This window comes from Podarcis vaucheri (assembly GCF_965113315.1).
Source record: "Podarcis vaucheri genome assembly, chromosome: 17".
NCBI classification, from domain to species: domain Eukaryota; kingdom Metazoa; phylum Chordata; class Lepidosauria; order Squamata; family Lacertidae; genus Podarcis; species Podarcis vaucheri.
In genome coordinates, this window is record NC_138755.1 from 9931382 (window position 1) to 9950665 (window position 19284).

The 19284-nt window shown below is 46.1% G+C and overlaps 2 long non-coding RNA genes across 2 annotated transcripts in view; one reads left to right on the forward strand and one right to left on the reverse strand.

The window, feature by feature from the left end:
- LOC309522167 overlaps positions 1-19284 on the reverse strand; it is a 233678-nt gene that overhangs the window by 51813 nt on the left and 162581 nt on the right. The window lies entirely within an intron of this gene.
- LOC309522434 lies at positions 6862-11620 on the forward strand. The gene is made up of 3 exons (XR_014215096.1): positions 6862-6977; positions 11006-11103; positions 11304-11620. It is a non-coding gene; the product is annotated as an uncharacterized lncRNA (long non-coding RNA).

Below are 19284 nucleotides of genomic sequence, written 5' to 3' on the forward strand. Positions count from 1 at the left end.
CTGGTGCACCACCAAAAGCTAAGTCAGTAGTGGGGCATCTCTTGGGACAACGGGCCTAATTAGGCCAGGCAGGGGTCCTAATCTGGCCCTCAAGCCACACCCACCTGCCCCAGACCTGACATCTTTCATGTTGCGGCTTCCTGATAAAAGTGGAGTTTGTTGTCATGGCCAACCAGTGGATTGGCAGCACCTGCAAAACTCTGTTTTGCACAGAGCCTCCAAGTGTCCCTATTTTCAGGGACGTCCCTGATTTAGAGAAGCCGTCCCAGTTTCTGATTTGATCTTGGAATGTCCCACTTTTCCTTAGGATGTCCCTATTTTCATTAGAGAAATGTTGGAGTTATCTAACCCCCAGGCCGTCTGAAGGCAATCCTGTATAGCAAAGGTTTTTTTTTAAAATGTTTAATGTTTTATTATGTTATTATAGGACAATGCCCAGAGTGGCTGGGGCAACCCAGTAAGATGTGTGGGATATAAATAGTAAAATTATCATCATGGAACGGGACGTGCCTGTTTTCATTGGAGAAATGTTGGAGGGTTTGCAAGCATCCCCCGCCAGCTGATCAGTAACGCTCACACAGCCCTATTCCTGGGCCACTCAGTTTGATTTCAAAACATGCAGGCAAACAAAAAAGATTCGCCTAAAGCGCTGGCTTAGCATTACGTCAATACCCAGTCTTGTGGTTTTGTTTGCCCCCACCCATCAGGGACAAACCATGAGCAGTAAAGTCAAGAACAAACTTTGGCTATGCTCGTGGTTTCTTTGGAATGAGACAAACCATGAACCCCCAAATACAGTGGTACCTCGGGTTACATACGTTTCAGGTTACAGACGTTTCAGGTTACAGACTCCGCTAACCCAGAAATAGTACCTCGGGTTAAGAACTTTGCTTCAGGATGAGAACAGAAATCATGCTCCGGCAGCGCAGCGGCAGCAGGAGGCCCCCATTAGCTAAAGTGGTGCTTCAGGTTAAGAACAGTTTCAGGTTAAGAACGGACCTCCGGAACGAATTAAGCACTTAACCCGAGGTACCACTGTGGGTTAAACCACAGAGCCTAGGACTTGCTGATCAGAAGGTCGGCGGTTCGAATCCCCCTGACAGGGTGAGCTCCCATTGCTCGGTCCCTGCTCCTGCCAACCTAGCAGTTCAAAAGCACGTCAAAGGGCAAGTAGATAAATAGGTACCACTCCGGCGGGAAGGTAAACAACGTTTCCGTGCGCTGCTCTGATTCGCCAGAAGCGGCTGAGTCATGCTGGCCACATGACCGGAAGCTGTACACTGGCTGCCTCGGCCAATAAAGGGAGATGAGCGCTGCAACCCCAGAGTCGGCCACAACTGGACCTAATGGTCAGGGGTCCCTTTACCTTTACCTTTACCTTTACCACTGTAACACTAAGCCAAACCATGGCTTCACTCCCAGTAGCGTAGCAGCAGTAGGAATGGAGAAGCGAGGCAGCTGCAATTTTCTAACTACACACCTCTGAGCTTAGCCATCATTTGGCTTAGTGTTATGTGCAAGCTGGGTCGATATGTTTGAAAATGAAAATGAAAATCTCAAAGTACATCACATCAGAGGCGGAGCTAGCTGCTCTGCCACCTGGAGCGGCACACATGCCGGGGCCATGGGGGGGCGAGCGTCCCGGGGGGCAGGGTGAGCACCCCAGGGGGTGAGACACCCAGCGGGGTGGAGCGAGCCGCCCATGGCTGGCTGCTTCCTGGGGGAAGGGGAGCTGCGCCACTTTGCCAGCAGCCTTCCTCCCTTCCCTCTTCCTTTTGACAGCTCGGGGAGCCTTCCCCCACCCAGGAAGCAGCCCGGGAGTGGGGGGGGGTGGCCAAAGGCGCTCCGTCCGCCCATGACTCTCAAGCCTCCCCCAAGCTGTCAAAATGAAGGGGAAAGGAGGGAAGGCCGCCAGCAAGGCAGCACAGCTCTGCCCCTTCCCCCAACAGCTCGGAGTAGGATTGGGAGTTGCGGGCAGGCGGTGCACCGAATGTCACTCCCCTCCAAGTCATGACACCCGGGGCGACCCGCCCCCACCGCACCCCCCTTCCTCCACCCCTGCATCACATGCACTTGATGATGTACAGTGGTACCAGCGTTGGTGCTGACCTTTAAAGCCCTAAACGGCCTCGGTCTCCATCCCCATCATTCAGCCCAGACGCTGAGGTCCAGTGCCGAGGGCCTTCTGGCAGTTCCCTCATTGCAAGAAGTGAGGTTACAGGGAACCAGACAGAGGGCCTTCTCGGTAGTGGCGCCCAGCCTGTGGAACACCCTCCCTTCAAATGTGAAGGAAATAAGCAGCTATCCTATCTTTAAAAGACATCTGAAGGCATCCCTCTTCAGGGAAGTTTTTAATATTTAATGCTGTACTGTTTTTAACATTTGATTGGGAGCCGCCCAGGGTGGCTGGGGAAACTCAGCCAGATGGGCAGGGTATAAATAATAAATTATTATTATTATACCTCAGGTTACATACGCTTCAGGTTACAGACTCCGCTAACCCAGAAATAGTATCTCGGGTTAAGAACTTTGCTTCAGGATGAGAACAGAAATTGTGCACCGGCGGTGCAGCAGCAGCAGGAGGCCCCATTAGCTAAAGTGGTGCTTCAGGTTAAGAACAGTTTCAGGTTAAGAACGGACCTTTGGAATGAATTAAGTACTTAACCCGAGGTACCACTGTACAAGCATTAGCCAGTAGGTTCTTATTACACTTGTGCAACCACAGTGTGCACAAACACTAAACAGAAAGGAATGCCCTAGGCATTTCCCCAGGGTTATGTTCCCATTAGCAGCTTAAAACACAATGAGGTCGTTTCCCCACACAAACAGTGTTTCAAGCTGCATTTGCAGAGTATTGTTTACATCAGAGAGGGGGGAGGATTGTCTTCACCCAACACGTATCATCCGTTTGGTCCCATCCCCACCAAAACTCCCCTGGGATCTGAGTGCAAAGAATTACCAGCTCTGAAGTAAACAGTATTTAATGTGTGTCCAGGAATAGCAGTTGAACGTGAGACTCTTAAACATAAGGTTGTGGGTTTGAGCTCCACATTGCGCAGAAGATTCCTGCGTTGCAGGGGGGGTTGGACTAGATGACTCTCAGGGTGTCTTGTAATTCTATGTTTAGTTATCATCTAATATGGAACCTTCGTTTGCATACAGGGAATAAACCAGAATTGTATTCCATAAACAATCCACCAGAGGGCAGTAGTGCTTCTCCATCAGTAACTTCACAGCTAATTACGATTCCTATTAGTTAGGAACGGGAGACAAACTTGGGTTAGCAGCTGCTTTCTGTATTTCTAGGAAAGTGGACATTCTGTGATTATCCTTCCTGCATAGCACCTACAGTGCCTTATTTGCACGCTTGCTACCTCCTCTGACAATGACTTCAGCATCAGCCAACATATTTCTGCCTCCCTCCCCCCTTGCTCTGATTGCCATCAGGCTTGATGAAGAATTCTGAAGGACCTGGAAGCTTGCACACTATAATGTGACATTTTGGTGGATCTGATAAAGGCATTGCCCTAAGGGCGATTTTGGAACGTTTCTTATTGGAGTTGGGTTGACTGACCACATTTTGAAGTCTGTGAAGCATTGTTACACATCACCATCTCAATAGAAGGGCCTGTTTATAGACCACGTAGCCCAGAAATTTGAGAGTGTGCAACTTTCCTCACCACTGAGCGATAAGCCATCTCTGCCAAAAAAAAGTCCCCTCTTCTACACAACTGTTGAAGGCAGAGAGGCACCACTGGGTCCCATCCAAGCACAGTCCTGACCAAAAACATCAAGTGAACAGTATAATGAAACCATAAAACAAGGAGCAGCTGCTGTTTTTTAAACTCCCCCCATATATATATATTTTGCCATGTTGAGATACTAAGTGAAACTTTACCCATTGAATTTCTGCCTGAGAAAATGCCATCTCAGCTCCCAACAGTGGTAAAATTCCTGAGTGTTGAATGCCATAATTCTGAATTTGCTCATCGATTGCTCCAGCTTGTTACACATAAGAGCAATCTTGTGAGCTTGAAACACCCCACCATGCAATTCTAAACTCATTTACTCAGCAAATAAGTCCAGCTGAGTTCAGTGGTACTTCCTTCCTCCTGCTTAGTCCCAGAGACAGAAATGTTGTGGTGGCAAAACCCAGTGAAGGGAACACCAGAAGTGAATCAAACAGGTGGAATATAAACACAGGTAGCCTTGCTTGCTTAAACATATTAACGGTATTTAAATGTTCCAGTTCCTTTGTACTCATTGGGAAGAAGTTTCCACTTACACTGGGCAGCTGGATGGAATCTATTCTGCCCAAACAACTGGTCTTATATCTAGTTTGGGGGGGAGTAAGTGCGTTGAGCAGCAGTGAGAAAACTAAAGACAGTCTTCCCCATTTGGCGAAGCTGCACCCACCTGCAAATCCTCCAAGTGTCCCTATTTTCCAGGGACATCCTGGATTTACAGAAGCCGTCCCAGTTTTCTATTTGATCCCAGAAGGTCCCGTTTTCCCTTAGGATGTCCTTATTTTGTTTGGAGAAATGTTGGAGGGTATGGAGTTAATGTGACCCCAGAGCCAAAGAGATAAGTAACTATACAACCTTTAGAAGACATCTGAAGGCAGCCCTATATAGTTTTATTACTATGTTTTTATTGTCAGTTTGCATTTCTTAGTAGAGAAAGTATTGATCTGATGTGTAGAGATCTTTCCTGTTCTACTTAATTCAAGAGGGCTCTGTATGAAAGAAGCAAGCAGAAGGTTCCTGATGTTTGGGTTATTCCTTCTGGGAAGCTCAGTACAGGTGGTTTAAACTGGTTCTGTTATCTTTTCTGTCAAGGTCATGCTGACTATAATAGTCAGGACAGAAGGAGCCTGGACTTCACTCGTTTTCGCTTTCTATGTCTTTGTTCTGGTGTGGTGTTCTGTTCTGCTGTAGTATTGAGGTTTAGACTTATTACAAGTTACTGTAAGTGGAAGTTAAGTCTACTGCAAGTGGATTCCTTATGGACAGTGCCAACCCTGAATGTATTGGATTTGTGACCATTATGCTCATTTGCCTTCAGTAGCAGTAGAGCTCTGCTGGATGCAATACAATTGCCTCCGGTCTATTTTTTGGGGAACTCTGCAACGTGTTTAAGTTTTTTCTCCACACGACATTTATATGTGTTGGAAGCTGCCCAGAGTATTATCATCATCATTATGGAATAGGATGTCCCTATTTTCATCAGAAAAACGTTGAGAGGGTAGGCACCTGATGTCTTGTACAAGGCAGGTAACAATGCAACGCCCTTCTGTCTCAGTCCACCCTGTGGATGTGAGCTTAATCTGTAAAGTACAAGATTTTCCAAGTCTGTTTTGAGACCATGTGGATGGCTGCAAAAAGCAACTCAGCGTATGTTCTGGAAGACAACACTTTATGCTTGGTAATTGTTTTACAATTTCCCAATGAGGTGCTTTAAAAAAAATAACCGCAACTGCTCCAAAAGGATGTTTGAAGGAATCTCTAATCAGCTGGTCAGTAATGGCTGCAAAGCCTTGTGTAAGGCTCAGTGGATCACTGGGTATTGCAGAGTTCTGCACACCGGGGAGAGAAAGCTGAAAATTCAGTGAAAAGACCTGACATCTCCCCAAGGTTTCTGAAAACTCACGGGCATTCTTGCAGTTACAGTCCTTCTCCTGCTCCTTTCCTAGGGCAGGTCACTAGGCTGTGATGGCAACACATGAGAGAGAGATGCCACACATTTAAATGTTGACCCACTATTTGAAACTGAGCAGCCAACTCCTAGTTTGCACATCACTAGAATCAGCCCTGGAAGCTGGAACACGTGAAGCAATAATAGAGAGAGACTGACTAAGCAGCAGATTAGGTTGCTTTCATCAGTGGCTATCCATACCTATCAAGGATTAGTGTTCCAGGTCAAAGTTGCAACTTGAGTCCTGAGAGCTCTCAAATTAAGCATTGGGTTAACTTCAGATGCTGGCAGTCCTGTGCTTGTAGACATATTGCAGTGACAGGACTTGAGTTTATAGCCAGCAAACTGTTGCCGTTTTCAGAAAGCAAGCAAAAATGATCACTTGAGTTTCTAACATCCAGGAAATATGGATGTGCCATATCTGAAACCTCTTTTCCCGCTGCAATAAATAAATGGCTTTGAAGTAACACGCTACGTGTTCCAATATGCTAGCAAGAAACGAGTTTTTGAAGGAAGTCCTTCGGTTGCTGAATTGCACTGAGGTCTTTGCGCAACGATCACGATGTAAACCAACAGAGACCTGTGCTATAGCAGCGCAACACATAAGGACTGGTTGCTTGTGCTGAAAACATTTTTGTCAAGATTGGGGGGGTGGGGGCACCATCCTTTCCCTCCCACCATCCTTATAGGACAGAGCATGTAAGGTCCACCCACTCCCCCATCTTGTTTCTGTTGCCACTATTCATTCCAGCCAGCCTAAGCTGGGGCAAATGAGGCCCCCCAAAAACTTGCTATTTATTTAACCAAAATAGGGAAACTGCCAGCTAAACTTCTAGTCTCTGGTGATCCAAACAACCAGGCCGTTTTGCCTTCCTTATCTCCCATTTGATTTAAACCATCTTCAAATATCTAAATGGCTGTCACATGCAAGACGGAGCAAGTTTGTTTTCTCCTGCTCTGGAGGGTGGGACCCAAACCAATGGATTCATGCTACCAGAGAGGAGATTCCAACTAAACAGTAATCACTCAACATCCAAAAAAACAAAGTGCTGCACCAACAAGTACAAAATAACCCCTCTGCAGTGCCACAAATCCAACTCAAGGGTGTAACGTTGGAAAATGTCGAACACTTCTCCTGCCTAGGCAGTTACAGTGGTGCCCCGCAAGACGAATGCCTCGCAAGACGAAAAACTCGCTAGACGAAAGGGTTTTGCGGTTTTTGAGCTGCTTCGCAAGACGAATTTCCCTATGGGCTTGTTGCGCAAGACGAAAACGTCTTGCAAGTTTGTTTCCTTTTTCTTAACACCGTTAATACAGTTGCGACTTGACTTCGAGGAGCAACTCATAGAACGCTGTGTGGTAGCCTTCTTTGAGGTTTTTGGTGATTTTTGAAGCTTTTCCAAAACTTTTCCGACACCGTGCTTCGCAAGACGAAAAATTCTCTAGACGAAAAAACTCGCGGAATGAATTAATTTCGTCTTGTGAGGCACCACTGTATCTTTCTACAAGGGCCAACATTGATGCCGAAATCCAGCATCGCCTGAGCTCTGTGAGTGCAGCTTTCTCCTGACTGAAGTGCAGAGTGTTTGAGGACTGGGACATTCACAGGAGAACCAAAATGCTTGTTTACAAAGCTATTGTACTACCAACCTTACTGTATGCTTGTGAAACATGGACCACTTATAAACGCCATCTCCAACTCCTCGAAAGATTCCATCAATGGTGTCTCCAAAATTTTTTACACATAATTGGGGAAGACAGGCAAACTAATATCAGTGTGCTGGAAGAAGCAAAGATCACCAGTGTCGAAGCGATGGTTCTTCAACCTCAACTTTGTTGGACTGGTCATGTTGTGCAGATGCACAACTACTCTATTCTGAACTTAAAAATGGAAAGCGTAGTGCTGGTGGTCAACAAAAGAGCTTTAAAGACTGTCTCAAGGCAAATCTAAAAAAATGTAGTATAAACACCAACAATTGGGAAACACTGGCCTGCGAGTGCTCCAGTTGGAGAACAGCCTTTACCAAAGGTGTCATGGGCTATGAAGACACTCGAACTCAGGATGCAAGGGAGAAACGTGCTAGGAGGAAGGCACACTTGGCAAATCCACACCGTGATCAGCTCCTGCCTGGAAACCAATGTACCCACTGTGGAAGGATGTGTGGATCCAGAAGTGGCCTTCACAGTCATTTACGGACTCGTTGTTAAAACCGTGTTTATGGAAGACAATTTTACTCGGCTATGAGTGATCGCCAAAGAAGAAGAAGAAGAGCTGTGGAATGGACTCCCTTGGAAGATGGTGGAGGTTTCTAAGCAGATGTTGGATGGCCTTCTGTCATGGATTCCTGCATCGTAGGGGCTTGGACTAGATTACTCTTGATATCCCATCCAATTCTACGATTCTATGATTCTATAACCCAGATGCCACAGGCAGCATGGAAGAAACTCTGTCCTTTGAGTAGTACAGGAATCCACTCCACCTGAGAGGCAAATTACCGGTAATCAAGCTTTATTGAGAAAGAATATAAGGAGGGGAAATAGGTGAATAATACTGAATAAAATAAACTAAAACAGCTTACTGGTATACCTAAATCCATATTGATCAGTCCTAACATGGGAAGTACACAGAACCTCCCAGGAGAAGGGGATCACTCCAGTATTCCTTGGAGCCTGGTAAGGCAGTCAGGAAGAAGCAGAAGGGAACATATTCCATGTTTTCATGGTATCTGATCAAGAGGGCTATGAATGACAACTAAGAGGCTGTTCATCAATGGGTGTGTGTGAGAGTATGTGCATCTGCTTGGGAAAGGCGCACCTTCACATCCAAAGAAAAAGGCTGATGAATGCTGGGAATCATCCCAAGAAGCTGAGCAAAAGTCGTTTTTTGGAAAGAAGCAGAAGTCCCAGCAAAGGAAGAACAGATACAAAAACTTATGGAATATGCAGAAATGGTGGAACCTACCGGAAGAATAAGAAATCAAGATAACAAACCTTTTAATAAAATAATGGAAATGGTTTGTTGAATATTTACAGATAAACAAATAAGAACATTGTCAGGATTATCGTAATAACCTGCAGTTTCATAAGAGTGTATATTTAAAGAAGATGAATAAATGAGCAAATTAAGTTAATTTGGATATGCAGAAGATAGTAAAAATAAATTTAAGGAACCGCAGAAAGAGGGGAAGGACGTCAAGTTTTGAAATGTCAAAAATGATTGTAAAATTAGTGAAATGTATAAGCCTGAAAAGTATAAATTAGAAAATTAAAAAGCAGCAGCAGCAGCTGAGCAATGGGAAGGATATACAAGCTAATCCTTATAAAAAAATTCCTTCCAGTAGCACCTTAAAGACCAACTAAGTTAGTTCTTGGTATGAGCTTTCGTGTGCATGCACACTTCTTCAGATACCAAGTGTGCATGCACACGAAAGCTCATACCAAGAACTAACTTAGTTGGTCTTTAAGGTGCTACTGGAAGGAATTTTTTTATTTTGACTATGGCAGACCAACACGGCTACCTATCTGTAAGCTAATCCTTGACAGTCCTGTAGATTTAAAGAGGCTTGTTAGTAATCAAAATGGAGGGATTCATGAAATAGTATCTAGTTATTCCAGCTAAGTGCACAGGAGCCGTCAACAGTGGGGTTTCTGAGCACATCTGTGCTTCACACCTTGTATACCCTGCAAGATTCCCAACAACCCAGGAAAAACACGTCTGCCTGGCCTGTTATTGTGCATTTGGCAGTAATTCACAGAAATCAGAAGGAGACACGGTTCCCTATATGGAGATAAACGCTACCACTTTTTAACTCCTGTTAAAGGCATAGGAGCAGAGGCCAATAAAAGAAGTTGGCCACCTTAGAGCAATGGAAGGTGTTGGTGCGATGACAGCTGATTTTTGCAGTACCCATAGTAGCTAAAAGAGGCCCGTGTTATTGCTTGCTTGATCTGTAGCCTAGGCTTCCATCAATGATCTCAACATTTACAGTTTTGGTTTTCAGATGCTGCAACACTTACCTGGAACTGGAAGTAAACCCTGTTGCACAGACACAGCTGGATTTCCTCCCAAGTAAACACGGATAGGCTATAACACTAAGTCATGTGGCTAAGACACATATTGCTTTCATTCATGACTGCATACATACAGTACTTTAGGTAAAGGTAAAGGCACCCCTGACCGTTAGGTCCAGTCGCAGACGACTCTGAGGTTGCGGAGCTCATCTCGCTTTATTGGCCGAGGGAGCCGGCGTACAGCTTCCGGGTCATGTGTCCAGCATGACTAAGCCATTTCTGACGAACCAGAGCAGCACATGGAAACTTCGTTTACCTTCCCACCAGAGCGATACCTATTTATCTACTTGCACTTTTTGACATGCTTTCGAACTGCTAGGTTGGCAGGAGCAGGGACTGAACAATGGGAGCTCACCCCATCGCGGGGATTTGAACCGCCGACCTTCTGATCGGCAAGCCCTAGGCTCTGTGGTTTAGACCACAGTGCCACCCACGTCCCTACACCGTACTTTATATCCCTTTTATTAGATTTTCAGCCAATATCTTCCTTTCACCAGTCTTTCTATGGCACAGGATTGACACCTTGTAAAGTTTTGGTGTGGAACAGAATCAGTTTTGCTTCTCCTGATGCTGCCCTCTAAAGACAAGGGAGACATATAGTGATCTAATCACATAACACAGATTAGGCACAAGCGCATAATGATTTTACCACAATGACTTGCCCCAAGGCCATTCAATGAGCTTGATGCCTGTCTAGGGATTTTAAGCTGCAGAACAAATCAACACTTCTTTCTACTTTCATCCAACATTTATGAAACACTGGCCTCTTATTATCTTGGTTTTTGCTATTATGTTTTCTGGAAAATCTACATAGATTGACATCTCCAAAGCAGTTACATTTTCTATCTTTTTTTTACAGTAATTCTTATAGAAGGAAGAAATAGTGTTTCATAACTGGTTTTAAGGCTTCAATCCCAGTCATGCTTCCTTGGAAGTTAGTCCCAAGTGAATAGAACTTATTTCTGAGTCTTGTTCAAAGAACTTCAATAGGATTTGCTGCACAACTCTAACCAAGTCCACTCAGAAGTAGAGTGGTACCTCGCAAGACGAATGCCTCGCAAGACGAAAAACTCGCAAGACGAAAGAGTTTTTCATTTTTTGAGTTGCTTCGCAAGACGAATTTCCCTATGGGCTTGCTTCGCAAGACAAAAACGTCTTGCAAGTTTGTTTCCTTTTTCTTAAAATCGTTAATACCCAGGGTGCATTGCTTGAAGAGGTGCAGTTGTGACTTGACTTCGAGGAGCAACTCATAGCATGCGGTGTGGTAGCCTTTTTTGAGGTTTTTGAAGACTTTTGTGATTTTTGAAGCTTTTCCAAAACTTCTTTTGCAGCCATTTGGTAAGTTAAACTTTTAAAACTTTTTTTGGGCGTCTTGGATTTTGGGTTGGGGTGTTTGGAATTCAAGGACTTGGTGTTGGGGAGGGGTTTGCAAGAATCTGGAAGCTTGTGTGTTTTCTGGGAGGTTTGGTGCTTTTGAATTTTTTGCATGTGAAGCACTGATTTTTTTTGGGGGGGTTGCTTTGGGGGGGGTTGCGAAGGTAGGAGCTGTGCTGCCATGGGGCCCAAGAAGACTGCTGCTGCAGAGGCCGGCGAGAGGAAGAAGGAGAAGGTTACGCTGGAAATGAAGAAGGAGATCATCCGGAAGCACGACGGTGGAATGCGTGTGACAGACCTCGCCAGGGAGTACGGGAGGAATCCATCAACCATCGGGACCATCCTGAAGATGAGGTAGAAGATCCTTGCGACTGATGTGGCCAAGGGAGTCACCAGGATTGTGAAGAACCGCCCAGCTGTTCTGGAGGAGGTGGAGAAGTTGCTGCTCATCTGGTTAGAAGAGAAGCAGCGTGCAGGGGACACAGTGAGGGAGGCCGTCATTTGTGAGAAGGCCAAGGCCTTGCACGCAGACCTCGTCCGGCATCAGCCAGGAACCTCAGAAGTCTTCAAGGCAAGCAGAGGCTGGTTTGACCGGTTTGACCGGTTCAAGACGAGATCTGGAATCCACAGCGTGGTCAGGCATGGAGAGGCTGCCAGTTCTGATGTTCCTGCGGCTGGAGACTTTGCAGCGGAGTTCCTGGAGGTTGTGACGACGGAGGGCTACGTTCCACAGCAGCTCTTCAACTGCGACGAGACTGGGCTGTTTTGGAAGAGGATGCCCAAAAGGACTTTCATCACTCAGGAGGAGGCCAAGTTGCCTGGCCACAAGCCCATGAAGGACCGTCTGACCCTGCTCTTCTGTGCCAACGCAAGCGGCGACCTGAAGATCAAGCCCCTGCTGGTGTACCACTCGGAGAACCCACGGGCCTTCAAGAAACACAAGGTCGACAAGGAGCAGCTGAGTGTCATGTGGTGATCCAACAGTAAGGCTTGGGTCACACGTGTGCTGTTTGTGGACTGGGTCAATCTTGCTTTTGGCCCTGCTGTCAAACAGTACCTGCTGGACAACGACCTGCCGCTGAAGGCTTTGCTTCTGATGGACAATGCTCCTGCTCATCCTAAAGGCCTTGAGGAGGACTTGTTGGAGGAGTTCAGCTTCATCAGCATCATGTTCCTGCCGCCTAACACCACACCACTGCTCCAGCCGATGGATCAGCAGCTCATCGCCAATTTCAAAAAACTCTACACCAAGGAGCTTTTCAGGCGATGTTTTGAGGTGACTGATTGCACCAACATCACCCTGCGGGAATTCTGGAAGGACCACTTTGACATCGTCATCTGCTTGAAGATGATCACCACGGCCTGGGACGGGATCAGCCAGAGAAATTTGAATTGTGCTTGGCGCAGCCTGTGGCCGAACTGTGTGGCACCAAGTGACTCTGATGCACCAGAGTCAACAGTGGTGCAGGACATTGTTTCCTTGGGGAGGACCATGGGCCTGGAGGTCACAGAGGAGGACGTCAGCGAGCTGGTGGAGGAGCACGACCACGAGCTGACCACCCAGGAGCTGGTCGAACTGCAGGCAGAGGCTGCGCAGGAGCAGGCCTCGCTGGAAGAGGAGGAAGCAACTGAGGAACAGCTGTCCTCCAAAGAACTGAGGGACATTTGCCAGAAGTGGAAGGATGTGCAGGCTTTTGCACAGCGGCACCACCCTGACAAGGACCTGACACGTGACCTTGCAAACGAGGGTCATGTCGTCTTTCAGGGAGGTGCTGAAAAGGCGGATGAAGCAGCAGACCATGGACAGGTTCTTCAGCAAGAAGCAAAGAGTGGAAGAGGAACCTTCTTCGAGTTGTCCCCCAGAGTCTTAAAAAATGTATGTACAGTACACTTTGGTGATTTTTAAATGCTTTTCTGTCATGTTTAGAAACTTAAATTATTGTTCCTTCAATTTTTGAAATGCTCTTTACAGTATGTGTGACTTTAAAGGGCACTTAATAAACTCTTTTTGTACCAAATTTGGCTTTGTTTGGACTTTTTTTGACCATAGGAACACATTAATTGATTTTCAATGCATTCCTATGGGAAACCGTGCTTCGCAAGACGAAAAATTCGCAAGACGAAAAAACTCACAGAACGAATTAATTTCGTCTTGCGAGGCACCACTGTAAGTCCTGTTTAATTCAGTGGTACTTAACTCCCAGGTGGGGGATGCAGGTGGTGCTGTGGTCTAAACCACTGAGTCTCTTGGGCTTGTCGATCAGAAGGTCGGCAGTTCGAATCCCCGCAATGGGGTGAGCTCCCATTGCTCTGTCCCAGCTGCTGCCAACCTAGCAGTTTGAAAGCATACCAGTGCAAGTAGATAAATAGGTACCGCTGCAGCGGGAAGGTAAACAGCGTTTCCATGCGCTGTGGTTTCTCTCACGGTGTTCCGTTGTGCCAGAAGTGGTTTAGTCATGCTGGCCACATGACCCAGAAAGCTGTCTGTGGAAAAACACCGGCTCCCTTGGCCTGAAAGCGAGATGAGCACCGCAAGCCGATAGTCACCTTTGACTGGACTTAAAACCATCTAGGGGTTCTTTACCTTTACCTTTTACCTTACTCCCAGTTGGCTGGGGTTAGGACTGCAGCAATGGATCAGGCCGCATACAGCCTGAGCCTGCATGTTGATTCAGAAAACAATAAAATCACAATACCCCTCTCATCCACATCCTCTTTTATGTGGTGAAGACATTAAATCAAGGTACAGTCGTACCTTGGTTGTTGAACACCTTGGTACTCGTCTGTTTTGACTCGCAAACAAAAGTGAGTGCTGCGGTTTATGAATGTTATTTGGAAGCTGAACGTCTGACGCAACTTCTGATCGAGTGCAGGAAGCTCCTCCAGCCAATTGGAAGCCGCGCCTTGGTTTTAGAATGTTTTTGGAAGTCAAAGGGGCTTCTGGAACAGATTCCATTTGACAACCAAGGTACAACTGTAATGCAAAATAAATCTGAGTGCATTGCACCCTCATTGGCTGGTACACTACCCTTAACTCTGCCTTGTGACATGAAATAATGAGATTATGCCAGTCCAATCAGCCCTTCCGGTACCTGGCCACTGGAGATGGGCAGAGCCATATAATTCTTCAAAAGAAATATTTGCAGTCCAAAACTTTCCACCACTAACCTTGTCTACTCCACCAAATATTCCAGACTCCCCAGTGCCATTGACAAACCTACTAGAAACTAGCAGCTCTGGAGGCTTTCATGGAATCATAGAATTGTAGAGTTGGAAGGGACCCCAAGGGCATCTAGTCCAACCCCCTGTGATGCAGGGATCTCAGCTTAAGCATCCATGACAGATGGCCACCTGTCCCACGGACAAACAGCTCTTACCGTCAAAAAGTTATTCCTAATGTTTAGTCGTAATCTTCCTAATGTTTAGTCCTACCCTCCAGAGCAGAAGAAAATAAGCTTGCTCCATCTTCCATGTGACAGCCTTCGAGATATTTGAAGATCACAATCATAGCTCCTCTGTGTCTTCTCTTTTCCAGGCTAAATATACCCAACTCCCTCAACCATTCCTCATAAGGCTTGGTTTCCAGACCCTTGATCATCTTGGTCACCCTCCTCTGAACACATTCCAGCTTGTCAATATCCTCCTTAAATTGTGGTGCCCAGAACAGGACAGAGTATTCTAGGTGTGGTCTGACCAAGGCAGAATAGAATGGCACTATTACTTTCCTATGCAATATTTTTCATTACAGCATTGGACTTTCCTTTCGCTTCCAGGCATATCCGCAACTGAGTGACATTTCGGCTTTGGCCCAGCAACTTCATCAGCTCTGAATCTACTTGTACTTGTCCTCCACTCTTCCTCAGTAGCATGTTGGACACACGAAATTAAAAGATGCATGCTTCTTGGGAGAAAAGCAATGACAAACCTAGACAGCATCTTATAAAGCAGAGACATCACCCTGCCAACAAAGGCCTGTATAATTAAAGCTATGGTTTTCCCAGTAGTGATGTATGGAAGTGAGAGCTGGACCATAAAGAAGGCTGGTCGCTGAAGAATTGGTGCTTTTGAATTATGGTGCTGGAGGAGACTCTTGAGAGTCCCATGGACTGCAAGAAGATCCAACCTATCCAGTCTTAAGGAAATCAGCCCTGAGTGCTCACTGGAAGAACAGATCCTGAAGCTGAGGCTCCAATACTTTGGCCACCTCATGGGAAGAGAAGTCTCCCTGGAAAAGATCCTGATGTTGGGAAAGATGGAGGGTACACAGAGAAGGGGACAACAGAGGACGAGATGGTTGGTCTGTGTTCTCGAAGCTACCAGCATGAGTTTGACCAAACTGCGGAAGGCAGTGGAAGACAGAAGTGCCTGGCGTGCTCTGGTCCAGGGGGTCACGAAGAGTCGGACACGACTAAACAACAACAAATTACTTTCCTTGATCTTGACACAATACAGTGGTACCTCGGGTTACATACGCTTCAGGTTACAGACTCCCCTAACCCAGAAATAGTACCTCGGGTTAAGAACTTTGCTTCAGGATGAGAACAGAAATCGTGCAGTGGCAGCGCAGTGGCAGCAGGAGGCCCCATTAGCTAAAGTGGTGCTTCAGGTTAAGAACAGACCTCAAGAACGAATTAAGCTCTTAACCCGAGGTACCACTGTACATCTGTTGATGCAACCAAAATAGCATTAGCTTTTCTTGCCTCTGCATCACACTGTTGACTCATATGAAGTTTGTGGTCTCCTAAGACCCCCAGATCCTTTTCACATGTACTGTTTGCAAGCCAGGTGTCCTCCATCTTATACTTCTGCAACTGGTTTCAAGGCACTGTATGTTCATTCATGCTGATTGTGTCCCTCCTTTCTGCACACCCAAGGCAATCTTAAGAAGCAGCAGATTATGTGAAGACTCTTCCACCAGAATTCTTATTTTGCGATTCCTGTTCCTTTAACAACAAAATGCAAGTAGCTGAGTTTGTTAAGCGATTACACTTTGAAGAGATTGGCTTGATGGTTCTTGCATATCAGTCTCCTGATAAAAACACAGAAGCAAGCCTACACTTTTCTAGGCTGCCTTTTATTCCCTGCCACCCTTCCTTGCTTCTATCATGCTTCAAAGGATTCAGAGAGCATGATTTCACCACTACTATGTGTGTGTGTGCTTTAAGTGCAGAGTTGCAGTTCTGCTCTAAGTCACAGATTCTGCATGTGGCAGCAGAAAGTCATATTTATTCTGGATTAACTTGTCAGGAATAAAAGGGTGACCTTGTACCAGACGCACGCCACGTCTTCAGGAGGCCTCGTTTCGCTGGAAAGGTTCTGGCTCCGTGATTCAGTACTTCCAAGTCACAGAGTCAGTTCCACAAGATTCTGTTAGGAATGGAAATTCATGAGGCGGCCGGGGTGGGGTGGAGATGGACATTGGGCCCTTACAAGGGGAAGAGCAATGAATGCAGTAAACGGAGAAAAGAAAAACTGGAAATGAAATATCAGTGGCAAACTATGTAGTATATACCCAACCTTCACTTGTAGTATATACTCAACCTTCACTGTGCTTGCTGGGGCTGATGGGAGTTGTAGTCAGTGGCGTAGCGTGGGGGGTGCAGGGGGGTAAAATTTGCAGGTATGTATGATACGTAAAAGGGGATGCGGGTGGCGCTGTGGATAAAACCTCAGCGCCTAGGACTTGCTGATCACATGGTCGGCGGTTCGAATCCCCGTGGTGGGGTGCGCTCCCATCGTTCGGTCCCAGCGCCTGCCAACCTAGCAGTTCGAAAGCACCCCCTGGTGCAAGTAGATAAATAGGGACCGCTTACCAGCGGGAAGGTAAACAGTGTTCCGTGTGCTGCGCTGGCTCGCCAGATGCAGCTTGTCACGCTGGCCACGTGACCCGGAAGTGTCTGCAGACAGCGCTGGCTCCCGGCCTCTAGAGTGAGATGAGCGCACAACCCTAGAGTCTGTCAAGACTGGCCCGTACGGGCAGGGGTACCTTTACATTTTATGATACATAAAATGAACCATGGAAAGAGAAGAAGGGAAGTCACTGGATATTTTAAAGTTTGTAAATGTTTATTTGAAATTGCAAAATTGAAAATTTAAGAAAAATTATATATGAAAAAGAAAATGAATGACTTGTCACAAAGGACAAACTGTCCAGCCATTCTGACAGGCATTTGGGCAGCAGAAACACAGCACAGCAACTTGGAAGAAGCCTTTGGGAGACAAAGTATCCCTCAAACACTTCCATAAAGTGCACGATCAAAACTTGTGCCGTTTGGGGGAAAAAAGAAACTGGTATTTATTTATACATTTCCAACATTTTCATACTGCCAATCAACAAAGCCTTCTGAGTGATTTACAAAAGTTATAAAACTATTATACTATTTGATTGCGGCTTTGCATTTTTTTGACTTGCGCAATTTTGCGCAGAAGTAGGTCTTGGCCCCCGCGCATGTGCAGAAATATATAAAGTGACATGAGCTGAAAGAGCATAATACTCATCAGATGCCCTCCACCAAGCTGCTTTCTCTCCCCCCCCCTTTCCCCTGTATTCTCAATTTACGTTATACAGCACATGGCTTTTGCTTTATTTTTTTACATCTGTTGCTATGGTTGAAAATCTTGTACCTTATGAATTTGGGTGTCCTTTCATGCATGGGATTGCCTCTACATTCACAGACTGCAGCAGCAGACACATCTATGGCTGGATTATGGGTGTTGTCAGCCAGAGAGCTATGTTCGGTCATTGACTCTCTATAATGGCAAGAAGAACTAGATTGGCCACCTTCCTACTAGTACATTCATCTTCTGGCTAATTCCATCTGGACAGGGTGATTCACCCTCCATAAGGTTATTTAGCTTCCTCCTATGCTGCCCCACTTTTATATTATTTTTATCCACTAGGCCAGCTCACAGAATATCAGCCTTTCCAAATATAGCCTGGTCTTTATTTAAGCAGCTTTCAGGGTTCCTCAAGACAAATAGTACAACAGAACCCAGCAACATAGGGTGGGACACAGTTCCCAACCCTCATGGGAATATAATGGACCTGCAAGCTGGAGAGGGTGCAGAGAACACACTAAAGCAGGGGTAGGAAATCTCAGGCCCTAACTAGGGTATTATCAAAGGCCAGTCTGTTTTACAGACAGGATGCTTGCAGCAGACAGAAGTTTATTTTGCCATGCAAACTGGGACCCTTTCCCAACAGTGGTTATGTAAGAAAGAGCTTCACGATCGTGGAGTGCATATACTTCATTTGGGGATGATGGGAATTGTAGTCCAAAACAAAAACAAAAAACCCCTAGCTGGTGGCCCAAGTTGGGAAACCCTCTCTAGGTGACAACAAATGGTGTTCTGCCCCTTTCTTTTCAAGACCTGGAAATTTCAGCTATCAATCTGGGCTTGTCCATCTGCCTCCTCACTTTTTGGGGTAATTATCATGAAGCAACAAATACAGTTGTTTGGGCTGCAGACAGTGGGGCTTATGGTAGAAGCCTGTTTAGTACTTGTAGTGGTTCTAAGATGCTCTCTCTCTTTGTCTCTGTGTCCTTGGTTCCCGAAAGGGTGAAAGCTTCTCTTAAAGCATGGGTAGGCAAACTAAGGCCCGGGGGCCGGATACAGCCCAATCTCCTTTTCAATCCAGCCTGTGGACGGTCCGGGAATCAGTGTGTTTTTTACATGAGTAGAACGTGTGCTTTTATTTAAAATGCATCTCTGAGTTATTTGTGGGGCATAGAAATTCATTCGGGGGTTCCCCCCCAAAAAAATATAGTCTGGCCCCCGCAAGGTCTGAGAGACAGTGGACCGGCCCCCTATTGAAAAGGTTTGCTGACCCCTGTCTTAAAGTGACCAACACACTTTGTAGGTTAAATACCTCTAGGTAGGCCATTATAGGCTTGAGATATTAGGCTCGCCCATGGGCATAGCCAGGATTTTTGTTAGGGAGGCAGAACCTCAGATTTGTATTTATTTGGGGGGGCAACTGCCCATCCTTCCCCCAGCTATGCCCACGGGCTCTCCTCTCCTCTTCTAATATGTGCTGCATTTTTACCCTCATACGTGATAATGATGTTTTGATGGAAACCCATGTGCCATCATTGGTACATTTCAAAAAGCTTCCTTCTCCCTTTCCCCCCTTTTATTTAGAAG